General features: G+C 34.5%; 1 protein-coding gene across 2 annotated transcripts in view; it reads right to left on the bottom strand.

The window, feature by feature from the left end:
- LOC145671020 (diuretic hormone receptor-like) overlaps window positions 1-18345 on the bottom strand; it is a 1407723-nt gene that overhangs the window by 1217797 nt on the left and 171581 nt on the right. The gene's annotated exons all lie outside the window — the stretch shown is intronic.

Below are 18345 nucleotides of genomic sequence, written 5' to 3'. Positions count from 1 at the left end.
GATTTTTACGAAACTTTTAGGGTTTATTAAATATAAATCAAGGTATACTTAGGTATATTTTCTATGTTACTATATGTAAGGGGACAGGAGCTAGGGGAATAAAATATCTGAAAAAGGGAAATTTTTGAGGGAATTTCCCGAAAATCCCTCTGTTACGGGAAAACTGTACGTGATGGAGAGAAACCGAGTGCATATTCGAATTGAGCGCAAAAAGTTCCTTTAAAATCTGGTGATTTTTCTCATGTAACAAACAAAAAGTTTAAATTTGTTAACTAACGACTATTATTAAATGCGTCATCTATGGGTGACGAGGGAAAGAATACATTTTACAAAAAATGTTCAGAGCATGCATGTACACGTATTCATAAAATTGTCCGATTATGAACGAAGAATTATTATCGATCACATTATGGATTTATTCTTGGATATTTTGGGTATTATTTTGCAATTAAAGAACACAATTTAGAGTCCGACTGTAATCGGAAGTCCCACTGTAATAAGATGTCTTACTAATAATCTCTTAAGGGAGTGGACTATTAAAAATCATTTAAATATATAAAGAAAGAGTACAGACGAAGTGTAAGATCAAATTTTCATGTTACATCAATCATATCCCTGTTAAACAAGTATAGTTTTATAGAGAAAGTGTACAAATGTATGCTTATTGTGCTGCCAAAATGTCTTGAGCCGTGGCAAAAATGCGAACTAAAGCTCACACCCTCACACACCCTCGCGTTGAGCCAATAAGGGTTCAGCTGTTGCTAAGCGAGAGAAAGCGAGTGGAATTCCTTCAGACGATAGCAGCGCTTACAACGGAAGACTGGGGATCAAGTCAATGTGGTATAATAATAGTTAGGAAGTTTCATGGGTGGGGGGAGGGATGGTTGGAACCCGGTGGACCACTCCCATGAGTGCGAACCTGCATGCGGTGTTTTTCGTAGTAATACACTTTTTTTTTTTTTAATTCTTCGGTAACGTTTCTTGTTTTATTTACATTTGTTTTCATAACACTTGTTGATATAACTTCTCTTCGATGTACCAGTACTCCTTTAAGCCCACACACAGCTGCATGTACACGCAATTAAAGTTTATGACTTACCAAATAATGACATACCAATTTCAACAAACAAAATGAAATGAAGGTAATACATATGCACATTGCATTTATCTATTTCCAACTGTTAATTACACTACTTGTAATCAGCATACTAATGCATTTTCCGTCGTGTTTCTTTGTTTTAAGATGTGGAGAAATGGTATTTTAGAAGCCCTTGACAGGTGCGGGAATGAACCGCGAAATCTAAATCATAAATCAACTCATTGTCAACAGTTTCTATTTTAAATTCATGGAATAAACTTCCTCTCTTCGTGTTTCGAAGCGAGCTGTCAAAATGTCATAACCTAAAGTGCAGTGTATATATATATATAGGACATGTATTCTATGTTTAAACATATCGTATTTCCCTCACAACTCCACGACTACGAATAAATATGCAAATAAATACTTCGCTATCAAATAGCGTTAAGAATTCGTTCATATCACTGATTGTTGCTAGCCATATCCGCAGTTATGGAAGTTACGAAGCCGGAAAAGACTACCATTTTAGTTCAGTGGTTCCCAAACTTGTTTATCTGGCGCCTCCATTCGTAAACCCTGCATTCTTCACCCACTTCCTCAGTTCCGCTATACTGAGGGAAAAAATGTAGGTAGCGGACTTAAAAAGGTAGGTTACAATGATAATTCCTGTAGTTTTCAGTTAATGTACAGCAAACGTATAACTGAAAACGCATGTTTTAAAATACTTTCCGTACAAGTGTTCCATCCATACGAACTTTTCCTTATGATACCATATAGGCGGTCAGGATCTCACATACAAATGGGCGTATACAATATTGTGAGGAATGTAACATAAGTATATGCATGTGATATACGGAAAACTGTTAGATGTCAGACATCCTGCAACGGCGTGATGAACATCTAAGGACGGTGCGTATGTATCGTATGGATAACGTATGCTCCATACTGATTTCTGTAATAAGCAAGCGGATACCGTATATTTATACAATATATCTACTGCTGTCCGCAGAACGTTTTTTTTTTTCAGTGTAGTTGATTAAACGAGCTTTTTGACTGCCCCCATCTATGAGTTCAGATGCAGCATTGAATTTTCAATCAATCAATCAATCAATCAATCAATCAATCAATCAATAATAATAATAATAATAATAATAATAATAATAATAATAATAATAATAATAATAATAATAATAAACTATGGCCTATGGAACCTAGAAGTTCAATGCCACATTCTCAAAAGTTATTCATTGACTTCTATCTTTTCGTCAACTGTGTCATTTTGCACATATCTAGTATGTCTTTGTAATTGAAACTAGCGTTAGTTTAACTGAGTGGTTTCCAACCGGTGTGTCGCGCAGTTTCACAAAGTGTGTCGCGAAATTTAAAAAGATTTCAAAATCATGAAACATTTAAATCATTAGTTAAAAGCAGTGTTCAGGCACACTGTATTAATCAACGCCTGCAGCGATAGCAACAATATTCAGTACTACGTATTCATTATTTATAATCTTACCCTATATATATACAGGGTGTTTCAAAAGACCGACAACTTTTGGGAGGTGATTCCTGACACCAAGATAAGACAAAAAAGTATAGACCAACCTGCGTGCACAAGTGCTTCCTTTCGGAGTTATAGGCTGCCGATAGCATGAAAAAAAAACTTTAAAAGTCCATAGCTCCGAAACTATGGGACCTATCGTAGTCGCGTCAAGACTTCATTTAGGAAATAGTATGTGCCCTACGCAAATATACAAGTTTCAGAAGCCTGAGTCACTTTCGCAACATTTTATAGAGGTAGCTGGTGAGCACTTCAAATGGATATGCCCATAGCCAAACTCCCTCTGTAAAAACAAAAATGTTGCATAAGTATCTTAGGATTCTGAAACATGGATATTTGGATAGGGCACATACTAGTTTCTAAGTCAAGTCTTGACCCGACTACGGTAGATCCTATATCTTTGGAGCTATGGACCTTTAAACTTCATTTTTTCATGTTTTCGCCAGCCTATAACTTCGAAAGGAAGCATTTGTGCAACCCAGGTTGGTCTATACTTTTTGTCTTATCTTGGTGTCAGGAATCACTTCCCAAACGTTGTCGGTGTTGTTTTGAAACACCCTATATATATGTTAATAATAATAATAATAATAATAATTTAAAGAAGATTAGGAACCACTGGTTTAACTTTCAGGTCTGAAATATTTTAAAATTAAGTTAAGCTTACTAAAGTATAGCACTGACCAAGACAACCTTTCGAACTCCTTTCTTTCTTTCTTTCTTTCCTTTCCTTTTCTTTTCTTTTTCTTTGTGTGTGTGTGTGTGTGTGTGTGATCCAAGAAGCAAACATCGAATCACACAAAGTTTAATATGTTTGTATTTGATTGGACAAAGGAAAACTGCCGATTCTTGGCAAAGTTATGATAAAAAAAAAAGTATCATAAATAACTGATGCTTTCACAAAGGTATGCCAATATGTACCACCGTCATTAATTGATTATTGTTAGCATTTCTTCTGACAGATCTATTGATTGAAAATAAAGAGAAAAGCGTTTGCTTTGATTTCAAAGTTTTAGTGTTCATACCAAAATTTGGCAGATGCTCAAACGTACCTTAGACACAAAATAATGATTTATCTCTCTCTATTCAAGCCACTTTTGTAATCCTTATGAGAGTGTCTTTGAGAGTGTCGGTATTACTAGCGTACTGAATAAAAAGAAAAAGATAAATAACCTTTACACATACCGTAGGTACTAGGCAGACTCGTATGCAAAAATTAATTTCATGTTCTCCAGAATACGGCATTTTGCATCAGACAGAAGTGCAAGGTAATGAACTACCCGTGAAATTTATTCAGTTGTTTAGAAAATGAACTGCTAATTTTTTTAAAGAGACTTGACAATTACTCTCACTGTCTCATGCATTCGTACGGGAAATCCAAACTCTCAAGTAATGCTTGATGGATCGCCATCAAGTTTTGCCAAGATATATAAAGGGTTAAAAGTTAGAAAACGTGGTCATTGACGCAGGTGACACATCCAGTTTAGCCCAAGATAAGGACCAATCAAAAAGCATCCTTGCTTGATAGATTATCCGCAGTTCTTCTGAGATTAGCGGGTTGGTATGATGCTAAGGATATAAAATGTTACTATTTCCGTGTAATACAACCAAAATAAATCTAAATGACTTCCTACTTGACAAATATATAGACTTAAATAGTTTATATTTTTAACAGACTTAAATAAAAGGAGGAGACTTTTATTTCATTGTAGCTCTAGTAATTGAGATATTGTAACAAAACTCAACAGTAACGTAGAAAAACTCAAAAAGTTTTGTTTGTTGCAGGTGTACTTCAGATTTTTACCACGAGAGCGCAGCAGTGAGGGAAGATGGCGACAAGGCGTCGAGAAAGCATTTCATGTCATGGCCTCCACGCTCTTTTGTCCTAAACCCATGCGTAGACCTTTTTTTGTGTGTGTGTTTGTATGGAGTTATGTGAAACATTCAGTGTTCACAAATCCTCTACCAGCAAACATGCCAGAACTGCGAGCCCGTATCTACAATATTTTCATTGACATGCTGCGCCGAGTATGGGGAAGACTTGATTTTCGTCTTGATGGTTGTCCCGAATCACTAAGGGAGCACATATCGAACATTTGTAATTGTTAAAAATAATAAAAAAAAAAACTTTTCGAGCTTGTATTATGTGTGTGAAAAAATTATTGCAATATATACAATAATACAGTTATTATAGAGTTGTGAAATAGCTCTAATCATTTATAATAACCCTGTATATACGAACAATATCTTTGGGGGTAGACCATGAAACTACTCAACGGCTGACAGATTAATAAAGTAATTAACTAATTTCGCTGTTGCAAGTTCACTTCTAACTTGAACACAGATATACAAATTTTGATATTTTTTTACTTTAGTTTCAAAGAGTATACTTTCTTGCAGATTCCATATATATTTTGTCAGCAATTCCTCAACAACTGATAGTGTTAATACTGTATGTATGTCACATTTATAACTCCGTAACGCGTAGAACGGCTTGAAAGTATATATTTGTTCATGTATCTTTCGTAGGCCGGCCAATTGCATAGAAAGCAAATGTCTTTAGTTTAGGTATTTAACTAAAAACTGCTGGGATAAGGAAACAGAGGAAAAATTAATGAAGCTTTTAAAAAAAGAAATCGACCTCAAAATCACATTAAAAAGCAGAAAACACAAAGTATTCTTTAAAAATCTAACCGACTTCGACAAAAGCAGAATATAATATAAAAGCTAAGAAAAAGTAGAAAATAATAATAATAATAATAATAATAATAATAATAATAATAATAATAATAATAATAATAATAATAATAATAATAATAATAATAATAATAAAACGCTTGAAACAATTTATTATTAATATCTACAATTGTTTTTAAGTCTGTGTCAAGTCAAACAAATTACTCTCTAATGTAAAAATTCAGTTCGAATGGTAATTTTATGAGGCATTAATTTCTTAGCTTGGCACAGACTTCAATTTTTTGTATAGATATTAGTGATTAAATATTTTCTACTTTTAAGCACTTTATTATTTTTATTTTCTACTTTTGTTGAAATCGATTAGTATTATTTTTTCTTTTCTTGTTTAAAGGAATATTTATCAAATATTCATTTATGTTTAAGTATACTTCATTTGATTTGAGGTAAAATGGTATATTTACGACAAGGCTTGATAAAATTTAGCTTGTTCAGAAGTATGGTTTACCAAAATCCAAATCGTACTTCTTAACGTGGTGTACACTGTGGTGCTGTTAGCCTTCTTTTGTATACAGCTACTGAGTTGCGTCACTGCTTGTGAAGCATTGCTTTAAATTGGAGTTTTCTGGAGCAGTAATTCATTGTACTTTAATGCATTCATTCCAGTTTAAAATATTTTTTGTACCTCTTATGTATGACAAGTACTTCTGCTATTATTATTACGTTCGTACATAGGGTCTATAGTTTTAATTCATGTGAAATACATGCATGTTATGAGAGAGGTCTCAGAAAAATTATCTAAATCTATTGGTACCCATGAACAACTGTAACCGAAATGAGTATTGTATGAAAATAAAATTACCCACAGTGGAAAGCTGAGCTAATTTGCCTAGTTCCATAATCCTTAATAACAAGTATGCTAATATATTCGTTACTATAACAAAGAATAACATTATATTTCAACTTGAGAACCATTGGCAACTAATCATTGGAAAGTCGTTAAGAAAAATATTTATTTTACTGTATGTAAAAATTTCCTTTAATTATCGTTGCCAATCGTTCGACCAATTAGAGACAATAAATTGTTGATATTTTTCAATTTTGGCCAATTAAAAGTAGGTAGTTGTTGACATTTTTTCAACTGTTTTCTCTACCATGTATTTTAATAACCCGCTGAGAACGATTTTTAGTACTAAAAAAAGGAAAGTTGTAATACATTCTATTTCAGTTATATTCTCCTGAGGGAGAATAGAATTAATTATATGATTATGTTACTGCAGTAATTTAGCTTCAAACTATAATACTGATCCATATTAAGAGTTAAGATTTAAATGCCGTAAACTTCAATAATGCATCATATTGCTGAACCTGCGCTCTCTACACAGCGCATCATTCATATAGGAGCATGAATCTCCTTCCTTTACAGGTACAATTGAAAGACATCTTGATAAAAATCGGCAAGGGGTACCATAAGTCGGAATTTTTAAAATTATTTTTTCAATATTTCACATCGTTTGCAAGATTTGAGCCTACTTCCGGTTGGAGTTTCTAATTCATGTATGATCAGTGTTTTCTTTCTTCTCGCATGCAGTATGTTATAAGGAAATACATTACATACACAATTAATTATAATGTCACTGATATATGGAGTTCATTGGGTAAAACACTCCAAACAATAAAGATTCATATTGGACTGGAGAAATGGGTATCCTTCATTTTTCATTACCATTTCGGCATGAAACAAACGCCTGAGAGATATACTACTCCTGTATACAATTATGTAGTGTTGGAACGTGTAACTCATAGAATACGATGCTTTACTTTTTTAAAATTTCAAGAATTCCAGTGTACCCCTAAAAATGTAATAAAGAAATAACGGTTATGCTTTTTCTTAATATTCAATTAGAACTGGACAATTTACACAAAATTTGGAATCGACCAGTGAAAACGGCACGTTTCTAGCACTTGTGCTTTCCGAGAGCTCGTTGTCGAAATTATCGGAGACAAATATATAAACTTTTCTTTGGAGCCAAACATATAAACCTAGCACTTTAATATATATATTACAATGTTTATATAGCTTATTTCACTCACCGTATTTGATTTTGACCAAGACTAGTTGTTTCAGGGCAAAACCCACGACGACATTCTTCTGGAGGGGAAAACACAAGAATTTAATGAACAAGGAATCACTACGATAGTAAATAGCCACGGCAAAGTTGCTGACGTCCTCCATTCTGCCTCCAATCAATTAATCAATTTAGACAAAAATCTCCAATATTTTTCAAAGGACGTGTATTGTACATGAGAAAGAGTACTATATTATAAGGTATATTATATACTAATAAAACAATAAAAAGAGGGGCGCGGTGGCTCAGTGGTAGAGTGTTCACGTCTGGTGCCTGAGGAACCCTACTTCGATCCCAGCTCGCACCAATTGAATTTTGTGGTGGACAAACACCGTGTACTCCAGTTTCCTCTCGCTTTATTCACTCCAGTATCGCGTTCATTTCTCATCATCAGCGTCTCCTTTAGCCTAGCCGGACAACCGTTTGACGTAAAAAAGCCATTTTTGCAATAAAAGATATCCTGTACTCAAAAATTGTATACCATTATTTATTGAAACTTAATTTTCCATCCGAACTCAGCCTATATTTCTTTCTATTTTCTACATAGATTCATAAGATCAAGATACAGCCTTCTCGGATCTGAGATTTCTGACCCATTATCTTTAAAAGACATTAGCTGACCTTCGTTCTTTTGCGTTAAACAATATTGATTCTCCTTCTCCTGTTTTCAGTGTGTATACATACATACAATCAGTCTTTATTGTGGTTTTGCGAAGAGTTTGGGAAAGTGACCGTTTAATGGAAGATTCAATCCCATCGTTTCTGTATACCATCATTTTTTTCTCACGGAAAGGTCGGCGCTATTTCAGACGCAAACATTGTTAAAAGGAACGAAAAAATATCTCTTTGTATATACTCTCTTCCTTTTATATATATGGCCATGAAAGTGTTGGGAAAAACATTATGGGTCTTTAAAAATGAAGGCGTTCATTTCGCGCTAGTACGTCTCTTCGCTTTTTCGCCAAGTAGACTATTGGCTGCATAGGCTATGAGATTACAGAATGTTTGATTTGATATTCTTTCATGACGTTGCATTTTTTTTACTTCAATTTCGGAACGAAGACACGTTATTTTTCTTTCTCATATAACCAAGTAGATAAAAGTAGAGAGAGAGAGAGAGAAAGAGAGAGAGAGATACCAGAACTATAAAAATGAAATGAAATCTTTAAGTTTTACGTCCCACGGGTGACCCAGCTAGGCTAAAGGACACCTTAATGATAAGAAATGAATAAAATGGTGGAATGAAGAAAGTGGGAGGAAACGGGAGAACCCCGAGAAAACCCACGAGCACTGTGTTTGTCTACCACAAAGTTCACACGGCGCGAGCTGGGATCAAACTAGGGACCCCAAGCATCGGAGGGGAACGCTCTACTACTGAGCCACCGCGCTCCCCAGTTTTGTTTACGTCCCCATGCTTATCCATCCGGCGAACATAGAATCTAAAAAATCTAGTTGATAGATTGCGATCATTTTGGCCAGGATTTAGACAGCCCAAAGTTAGGCCAACGGGAATGACAGAAATCAACTACAATAACTACAATCAGTAAACGGGAATGGCAATATCCATGTTTCACAATCCTGCGGTGCTTCCGCGACGTTTTTTTTTCTTTTTTTTAATGGAGGTTGTACTTCAAATTACATGCCCTTAGCCAATCTCCTTCTATAAAAATTGTTGCGTGAGTACCTTAGGATTCTGAAACGCGGATTTTTTTTTTTTTTTTTTTTTTTTTTGGATAGGACACATATTAGTTCCTAAGTGAAGTATTGAACTGACTACGGTAGGTCCCATAGTTTTGGAGCTATGGACCTTTAAGAGTCTTCATCCCGGCGAAATTAAAATACCGCTAATTTTACAGTAATTATGTGATATCTTCAAATAGATATCTTTGGCGCGGGAGACCCGGGTTCGATTCCCGGCGGGAGTTCATGTGGTTCGGATTCCACGTTAATCAGTAGGTCCACGTCTCATATAGCCTCGCTGCTGAACGGGACGATAAACTCAAAATCAATCAATCGATCTTCAAATAGATAAAAGATAATCGAAATGTGGAACAAGAGCGCCCTAGACAATATTATTTTACATGAGAAAGTGTTATCACGACTCACTTATCTGCTTTCGATTTCGAGCCATTTTGAAAATCGGCATTTCTTTTCGCGTTTCTAAACAGCTAAAAACGGCAAGCCACTCGGTGACTTGTGATAACGGTACCTCACGCAAAATAATATTGTCTAGGGCGCTCTTGATCCATATTTCAATTATCTTTTATCTATTTGAAGATATCACATAATTACTGTAAAATTAGCGGTATTTCAATTTCGCCGGGATGAAGACTCTTAAAGTTCTTTTTTTTTATATGTTTTCGGCAGCCTTAACTCCGAAAGGAAGCATTTGTGTACCCAGGTTGGTCTATACTTTTTGTCTTATACTGGTGTCAGAAATCACCTCCCTACTTTTTGTCGGTGTTGTTTTGAAACATCCTACATAATTAAACACCATTTTGACAAAGCCATGGACATGGTCATTTAAATAGAAGTGAAGAAGAAAGATTAAATTCCCCGTTCATTTCAAAGAAAGGAGAAATATACCTTGTCATCTGAATCAATGGGTTGATAAACAAAGATGGCGTGTGAATACTTAATAATATCAATACTCGTATTGCAGTTGTTTTCAAATCTTCGTGTTTGCCAAGGAAACTATAAAGAGGTATTGTATAAATATTTCTTAAAATATCTTTCTATATATTGCTATAGTTAAAAAAGTTTCATCTTGCTAGTCTACCTTCATGAATAACTGCATATTCTGAATTTGTACCTCGCTACATATCGATTTTCACACACCAAATATTAGGGTCTAAATAATTACAAATTAATACTTCTTTAATTGTCATCATCACGGTGAAATTAAAATGCTGCAAAGTTTACAGTAATTATGTCGTATCTTCAAATAGATAAAAGGATAATCTAAAAATGGAACATGAGCTTGCTAGATAACGACTCACTTATCACCCTTCGATTTCCAGCCATTTAGAAAATCGGCATTTATTTTCGCGTTCCTAAATGTCTGTAAGCGGAAAACTACTAGGCGACTCGTGATAACGGTACCCCATGCAAGATAATATTGTCTATGGCGCTCTGGTTCTATATTTCGATTATCTTCTATCTATTTGAAGCTATCACATAATTACTGTAAAATTAGCGGTATTTTAATTTCGCAGTGATTAGGCTTCTTAAGGTGAGCAAAAGGTTAACTATTCCTTAAGGCAGAGCTCTCTTTCGCTCCGTGATTAGCGAACCTGAATTTGGAGCGAGTGAGCCGTGTTTGTTTCCCAGTTGATGCTCATGTGGTTCGTATCCCTCGTAAAGCTGTAGGATATCCACCTCTCACATACTTTCGGTGCCGAAATGAATGTTAAAAACTCCAATAATCTTTCCGGTACTCGGAACAAAACAAAATAAAAATTGAACAAAAAAATATTGTTTTTCACAACTAAAGGTGTCTTGTATAAGATATCCATTTTTTTCTTACTCTCCATAGAAACGAGATACACACAATCATACGAGGAGATGCAAAGTAAAATTGTACATGTCACCAAAAATTCCAAATTGAGATTTCAATTACATATTATGTTTCCTTTACATCTGTATTAAATACAATACATAGTTCCAATCGGAGAAATACTTATCTCATCCGGGGTTAGCCTAAATGTTTCAAAGCACAGTTATTTACAAGTATAAGACGACGTAGAAAGACGGGTGATACATGAAAAGCTACAAGGACTCACAAAGTGTTTCGTACATTCTACAAATGTTCAATGTGTTCTCCCTTGGTCACTCGGCACACATCCGGATGGTGATCCAGTTCCGTCCATACGTTACTAGAATGTTTCCATCAATGTCCGTCACCAATGCAAAATGGTCTGGTGACCAGGTGCAGTTTTTTCCGTAGACGAATGCACGTTGAGTGCTTCTAACCGACAAACACTTTGCATATTCTAATACACAAAACCTCTTTTCCTGCATTGCCCCATCTTCTAGAGTGCCGTCACAGTCCTGCCATCTAGCGTGCAAGCGAGCCACGAGGCGGGCTTTATAAACTTTGGTGAATGTATCTATCTTTTCATGTATCACCCGTCTTTGCACGTCGTATACTTGTAAATAAAACAGTGCTTTGAAAACCAATGAATTATTTAGCCTAATCCTGTATTTTATCACCTAAAGAATTGCCATTTGCACGTAATCATATCATGGCCGTCGAGCTTTTTTTTTCATATTGCTAAAAACTGTTTCCGATGGATATGTACCTTTCTTCAAACACAGGTCCTCATATTAGCAAAATATAGCTAGGTAAGTTAAAACTTGCAAGCAATATTAATGAAAATGGCGATTTGTTTGTTTTGTTGATACTAATATTGTGCTGCCAAAATGTCTTGAGCCGTGGCAAAAATGCGAACTATAGCTCACACCCTCGCACACCCACGCGTTGAGCCAATAAGGGTTCAGCTGTTGCTAAGCGAGAGAAAGCGAGGGGAATTCCTTCAGCCGATAGCACGGCTTGCAACGGAAGACTAGGGATCAAGTCAATGTGGTATATCAATAGTTATTGTTAAGTATTCTATATTACAGTGAAAGATAGAGAAAATTGACTACACACTTCTTTTGAACTTCTTGTTATACTTCTAAAGCCCTATTTAAAAACATGGAGTGGTAATGTTATTTTATGCGACTTTTGGGTGAGATGACTTACTCCTTTTTTTCTTAAGGACTTTTATCTCCATTTCATGTTCGCGTTCCAAGCAAAGATGAGAATTTTGTTTTAATATGGATATACCCTGAAATTATTTGACATACATTGAATTACAAACTTGACATGTTTCTTGTCAGACATTTCATTTGTTAAGACTTCAAGTAAGTACATCTTTTTACTCATTAATTTTGCAATTTGTGTCTATGGATTTCATTGTATTTAATTGGTTGCAATAAGGGTAGTTGTCTTATAATCCAAAGAAATAGTGCTATTTAATGTTGACCTTGATATTTGGTTGATACAAGATCATAGGATTTACAAAACTATGGAAGGAAATATTTACAATTATTATATTACAGACTAATTTCGAAATCAATTCCAAAGTTTTTAACTAACTAACTAAATAGCCTATGAAACCCGAAGATTTAATGCCCCACTCACAAAAGCTCTCCATTGACTTTTATCCTTAGTCTTTTGGATACAGTTTCTACCTTGTATTCCTATTTCTGCGAGATCCATCTTAATATTGTACTCCTAGGTCTTCCTAATGGTCGTATTCCGATTAGATTTCAATAACTTTTATAGCGTTTCTACTTTCTTCCATTCACGCTACATGATCTGCCCATCTGAGTCTCCTAGAGTTTATGACCCTAAATATGCTTGACAAACGGTACAAATTATGTAGTTCTTCGTTACGAAGTTTCCGCCATTCCTCATTCTCGTACCTCTTAGATCCAAATATTCATCTTAGGATTTCATTCTCAAATAATTTCAATCTGGGTTCTTCCCTCAGAGTAAGCGACCATGCCTCGCAACAATTATTACAATATATTAGAAACTATTCTTGAAAACTCAATTCTTATAAAACAATTATTCTCAATTGGTAGATCGCGATTGTATATACAAGCAGTGCGTCGCTCTCAAGATGATTTCTAATACATTTTATTATTGTTATGTATTTATTGTTTGTATGGATCAAGAGGATTTTAAAGTACCAGCAAAAAAGAGGTTGTAGTGTTCAAAATATTGGGAACTACTGTTATATAATAAATAAACTGTACATATGGGGCGTTCAGAGCAGACGGGATTCAAGTCCAATTACCAAAGTTGTAATAAAGGGAGAAATAAAGTTTTAACGGTACATTTAAATTTATGGAAAGTTAACATTGTTTTTAACGTTCAAGTCCAATTACTAAAATTCTAATAAAGGGAGAAATAAAGTTTTAACGGTACATTTTAATTTATGGAAAAGTTAACATTGTTTTTAACGTTCAAGTCCAATTACTAAAATTCTAATAAAGGGAGAAATAAAGTTTTAACGGTACATTTAAATTTATGGAAAAGTTAACATTGTTTTTAACGTTCAAGTCCAATTACCAAAATTGTAATAAAGGGAGAAATAAAGTTTGTATGGTACACTGAAATCTATGGAAAAGTTAACATTGTTTTTAACGTTCAAGTCCAATTAATGAAATTGTAATAAAGGGAGAAATAAAGTTTTAACGGTACATTTAAATTTATGGAAAAGTTAACATTGTTTTTAACGTTCAAGTCCAATTACCAAAATTGTAATAAAGGGAGAAAAAAAGTTTGTACGGTACATTTAAATTTATGGAAAAGTTAACATTGTTTTTAACGTTCAAGTCCAATTACTAAAATTCTAATAAAGGGAGAAATAAAGTTTGTACGGTACACTGAAATCTATTGAAAAGTTAACAGTTTTTAACGTTCAAGTCCAATTACTAAAATTGTAATAAAGGGAGAAATAAAGTTTTAACGGTACATTTAAATTTATAGAAAAGTTAACATTGTTTTTAACGTTCAAGTCCAATTACTAAAATTGTAATAAAGGGAGAAATAAAGTTTGTACGGTACACTGAAATCTATGGAAAAATTAAAATTTCTTTAACATTATAAGAGTTGTTATTTATAATCTTTGGACATGAATCTTGACATTAAGCTCTGAAATGAGATAAAGATAGAGTTCGTAAAGGTGAAATATGTCCAAAATGACCAACAGTGGACTTAATTCCCTTGTGCAACGAAACTTTTCCAGTTTTTCGTTCCATTGTTATGCCGGTTAGGCTAAAGTAGACGGTGATGATGAGAAATGAATGAAATGGTGGAATAAATAAAGTGGGAGGAAACGGGAGAACTCCGAGAAAACCCACGAGCACGGTGTTTGTCCACCACAAAGTCTACACGACGCGAGCTGGGATCGAATCAGGGACCTCAAGCACCGGAGGTAAACGCTCTACCAGTGAGCCATCGCGCCCCCATCCCTTGTGCAACGAACGCGCCATATATTGTTATTTCATTAACTGTGAATGGGGACAGAGATATTACGGTCACGTATACGGATGCATATTTTTTCTGCACACTTCTATCTTTAGTTGACGTAACCCTCTACCTATGTATTTCGATCACCATTGCTTTCGGATTTTCTAGTATTTGTGGGGGGCACGGTAGCTCAGTAGTAGAGCGTTTACCTCTGGTGAGTGAGATCCCTGGGTCGACCCCCCGGTCAATTAAGTTTGTTTGTGGTTCAAGTAACCTGTTTTCTCGGGGTTCTCCTGTTTCCTCCCCTATTATCATTCCACCAATTACTCCATCATCATTCACTTGCCTTAATCATCGTCTCTTTTAGACTAAAGGGCATATTTGCGTAACGTTAAACTGAAAGATTTCATTTTATTTTTCTGGTATTTCTTTTTATTACATATTCTTCAAATCAGAGTTAATATGTTAAAAGAGAAAAGGTTTTATCATTATTACTTCAAGAATCTACCTCCAGTGTTCACATTGGTCCCAAAATTGTAATAACGAAAAAGTGTGTAGTTTGTGTAGAGAGAATGGGAGATAGAGAGGAGAGGGAAAATGAAGATCGAGAGAATAAAAAAATAATCTGCAAGCACCTATTATAGGGTGTTACGAGCAAGCTTCCACATTTTAGTGAACTAAACCATGAAGAGGCTTAATATGCAACGATATCATCTCACCATCTACAAAGGTTAAGAAAAAAAAAAAACATAATCCTAGGAAAAGCTAGGTAAACATCAATCACTATATGCAGCAAACTTTAGAGCGTATTAAGTGTGTGCTCTTGTGAATTATATTGTTTACTTAATACACAAACTTTTCCTCACTAGTTACAAGAAAAATATTAGCCCATAATCTTCCTTGTAAAACTACACATCCCTCAAGATCCGTGGTAAGGGATACCAGTTCCTTCAATTATTCAATAGGTTAGCAGATAACTTTCTCTATTAGGATTTGCAAGTTTTCCTTAATTTCATTAATAAAAAGAGAATAAAAAACAGGAAAACTCCTATTTCTCTCTCTCTCTTTGCTGTACGAACGAAAACTTTGGAACTTACATGAACACACTTTTCTTCTTAACATTGCGTTATCCTTAACCCCACGATTATCTAAATAGCGCATGAAATATGCCCGGAAGCAAACTTATTGAAATAAAATTTTCATTGCTTGATTATAACCTTTTGTTTATTTAATGTGAAGATCAACTTTAATAAGTAATAACAGAAACTAATGATGCGTTTATAAGTTAAACGTTAGCGGAATACTTTTTCTACGAGGGCTAGCTGAAAACTATTAAGCCTGATAATAGCAGAGAGAGAGATAGACTTATCTTCCAATAGTGTTGAACATTAACATTCTGTTACTTCTTAAGTTGTTTAAGTGGAATCCGCACTACTGGTAATACCTTCAAATTTCATAACTATCCCGCCGGGAATCAAACCGGAATTGCACGAACCAAAGGCGCATACGCTAACCACTAAATCGGAGGGGAAAGTAGATGCATAAACGAATGCTAGATTACATTGTAAAAGCTTGTTTCCCATTCATTCAATAATAATAAATTGATGCTACTGAATTCTTTATGTCATGTTTTATTATATTACTATCTGAAATACCCATTCTTCGCATGGGAGCTATATTTGGAAGTCAACGCCTGTAGGAGTATCTCCATTCATCTCAGCGACCGCGAAAACTATGGATTTGACACAAATATCGGTCATTTTGGTTATTTTTACATGTTTCGGTAACACCCTCCCTCCGCAGGTGACCCATGGCCCGCATACAAAAGTAGCTGAATTTACAAGTCATCGCTAATGGAAATGTTGCCATTGATCTCAACGACCGCGAAAACTATGGATTTGGCACTAATATCGGTCATTTTGGATTATTTTTACATGTCTCGATATCCCACCACTAGTGACCCCCGGGCCGCAGTCGAATGGGGTGAATTTGAAAGTTAATGCGATCGGAGTTTCACCATTGATCTCAGCGATCACGAAAACTATGAATTGAACACTAATATCGTCATTTTCTACTACTTTTATATGTCTCGGTAAACGCCTCCCCACAGGTTCGAATTTAGAAAGATTGCTTCGTCTTGGTCTGGGGCCTGGTCGAAGATACCCGTGACCCAAATTTGGTAACTCTCGGTCCGCTCCTCATCTGGTCCCCAGGCCGCACACAGACAAACAAACTCTGTATTTTAGTTATATTAGATAAGTTTTAAAAACATATAAGAAATGAATACAGAGACAAATAGACGAAAATTGAAAGTTCTTGTGAACCAGTTTGTTATTTTACATCTACGCCAATACTCCTTTCTCCATCCAGTCTTTTTCGTCAAGAATTCACGAAAATAGGAATAATGACATTAAAGAACAAACCCTCGGACATTGAGCATGTACTGTATGTTTATCTGTGTGTGTGTGTTAAGTGCTGCGCTGTCTTTTGGTGTCTCTTGCTGAGCTAAATGGTAAGTCAAGGCCGGGTATTAATATCGCTTCCTGTAAAGGAAACGCTTGCCTTAACAGCCATTAGCGCAGCTGGATGAATAGGACGAAGGTAAGTGTATATACATAGCTAGAACAAGCAAATACGAGCAATATCTTCCGCTTATTGGTATTCAACTGTACATACAAACTGCGTTCTTCAGAAAAGATTAATCTCAACAGAAATGGTAATGAAGTCTCTGTTACAAAAATATTATTGATATATTTTCTTTTTGTATGTGTTTTCTATTAAATTTTCCTTTCGATTTTTTAAATTTCCCTTACAATTCTACTAATTTTCCTTTTGGTATTGTTAAACTTTTCGTCCGATTTCATTAAACATTTCTTTGGTTTTATTATATCGTATTTCCCTTTCGATTTTATTAAATTTCCCTTTCAATTCTACTAACTTTCCTTTTGATCTTGTTAAATTTTTCGTCCGATTTCATTAAACATTTCTTTGGTTTTGTTATATCGTATTTCCCTTTCGATTTTATTAAATTTTCCTTTCAATTCTACTAATCTTCCTTTTGATCTTGTTAAATTTTTCGTCCGATTTCATTAAACATTTCTTTGGTTTTATTATATAGTATTTCCCTTTCGATTTTATTAAATTTCCTTTTCAATTCTACTAATTTTCCTTTTGATCTTGTTAAATTTTTCGTCCGATTTCATTAAACATTTCTTTGGTTTTATTATACCGTATTTCCCTTTCGATTTTATTAAAGTTTCGTTATTGAACTTTCCATTTATTTTTATTAAAATTTCCTTTTCATTTTATTAAATTTTCCTTTTGATTCTATTAATTTTCTTTTTGATTTTATTACATTTTTCTTTTGACTTTTAAATTTTCCTCGCGATTCTATTAAATTTTCCTTTCGGTTTTATTAAATCCTTTAGATTTTATTAAATTTCTGTTTTCACATTTTTAAAATTTTCCTATGATTCTATCAACTTTCCCTGTGGATTCTACTTGAATTAATTTTCCTTTCGAATCTGTTCAATTTTCCTTATCATTCTTAATGAAGTTTTGCTTTCCATTCTCGGCGGGAGTTCATGTGGCTCGGATCCCACATTAGGGTGTAAGTCTACGTCTTATATAGCCTCGTCGCTGAAAGTGCCGATAATCTAAAAATCAAATCAATCCGTTTGACTCTATTAAATTTCCCTTTCAATTTTATAAATTTTACACTCGATTCTGTTAAATCGTCTTCGATTCTACTACATTTCTCGTTTGATTTTATTAAATAGTCTATTTATTTCCATTTTAATAAAATTTCCCTTTCTAATTTATTAAAGTTTTCTTCCATTACATTAAACTTTTCTCTCGCGTCTCT

This window comes from Thermobia domestica, chromosome 15 (assembly GCF_964235325.1).
Source record: "Thermobia domestica chromosome 15, izTheDome1.hap1.1, whole genome shotgun sequence".
In the NCBI taxonomy this organism is placed as follows: Eukaryota; Metazoa; Arthropoda; class Insecta; order Zygentoma; family Lepismatidae; genus Thermobia; species Thermobia domestica.
Note: the sequence above shows the minus strand (reverse complement) of the source record. Positions and strands in the feature narration are given on the sequence as shown.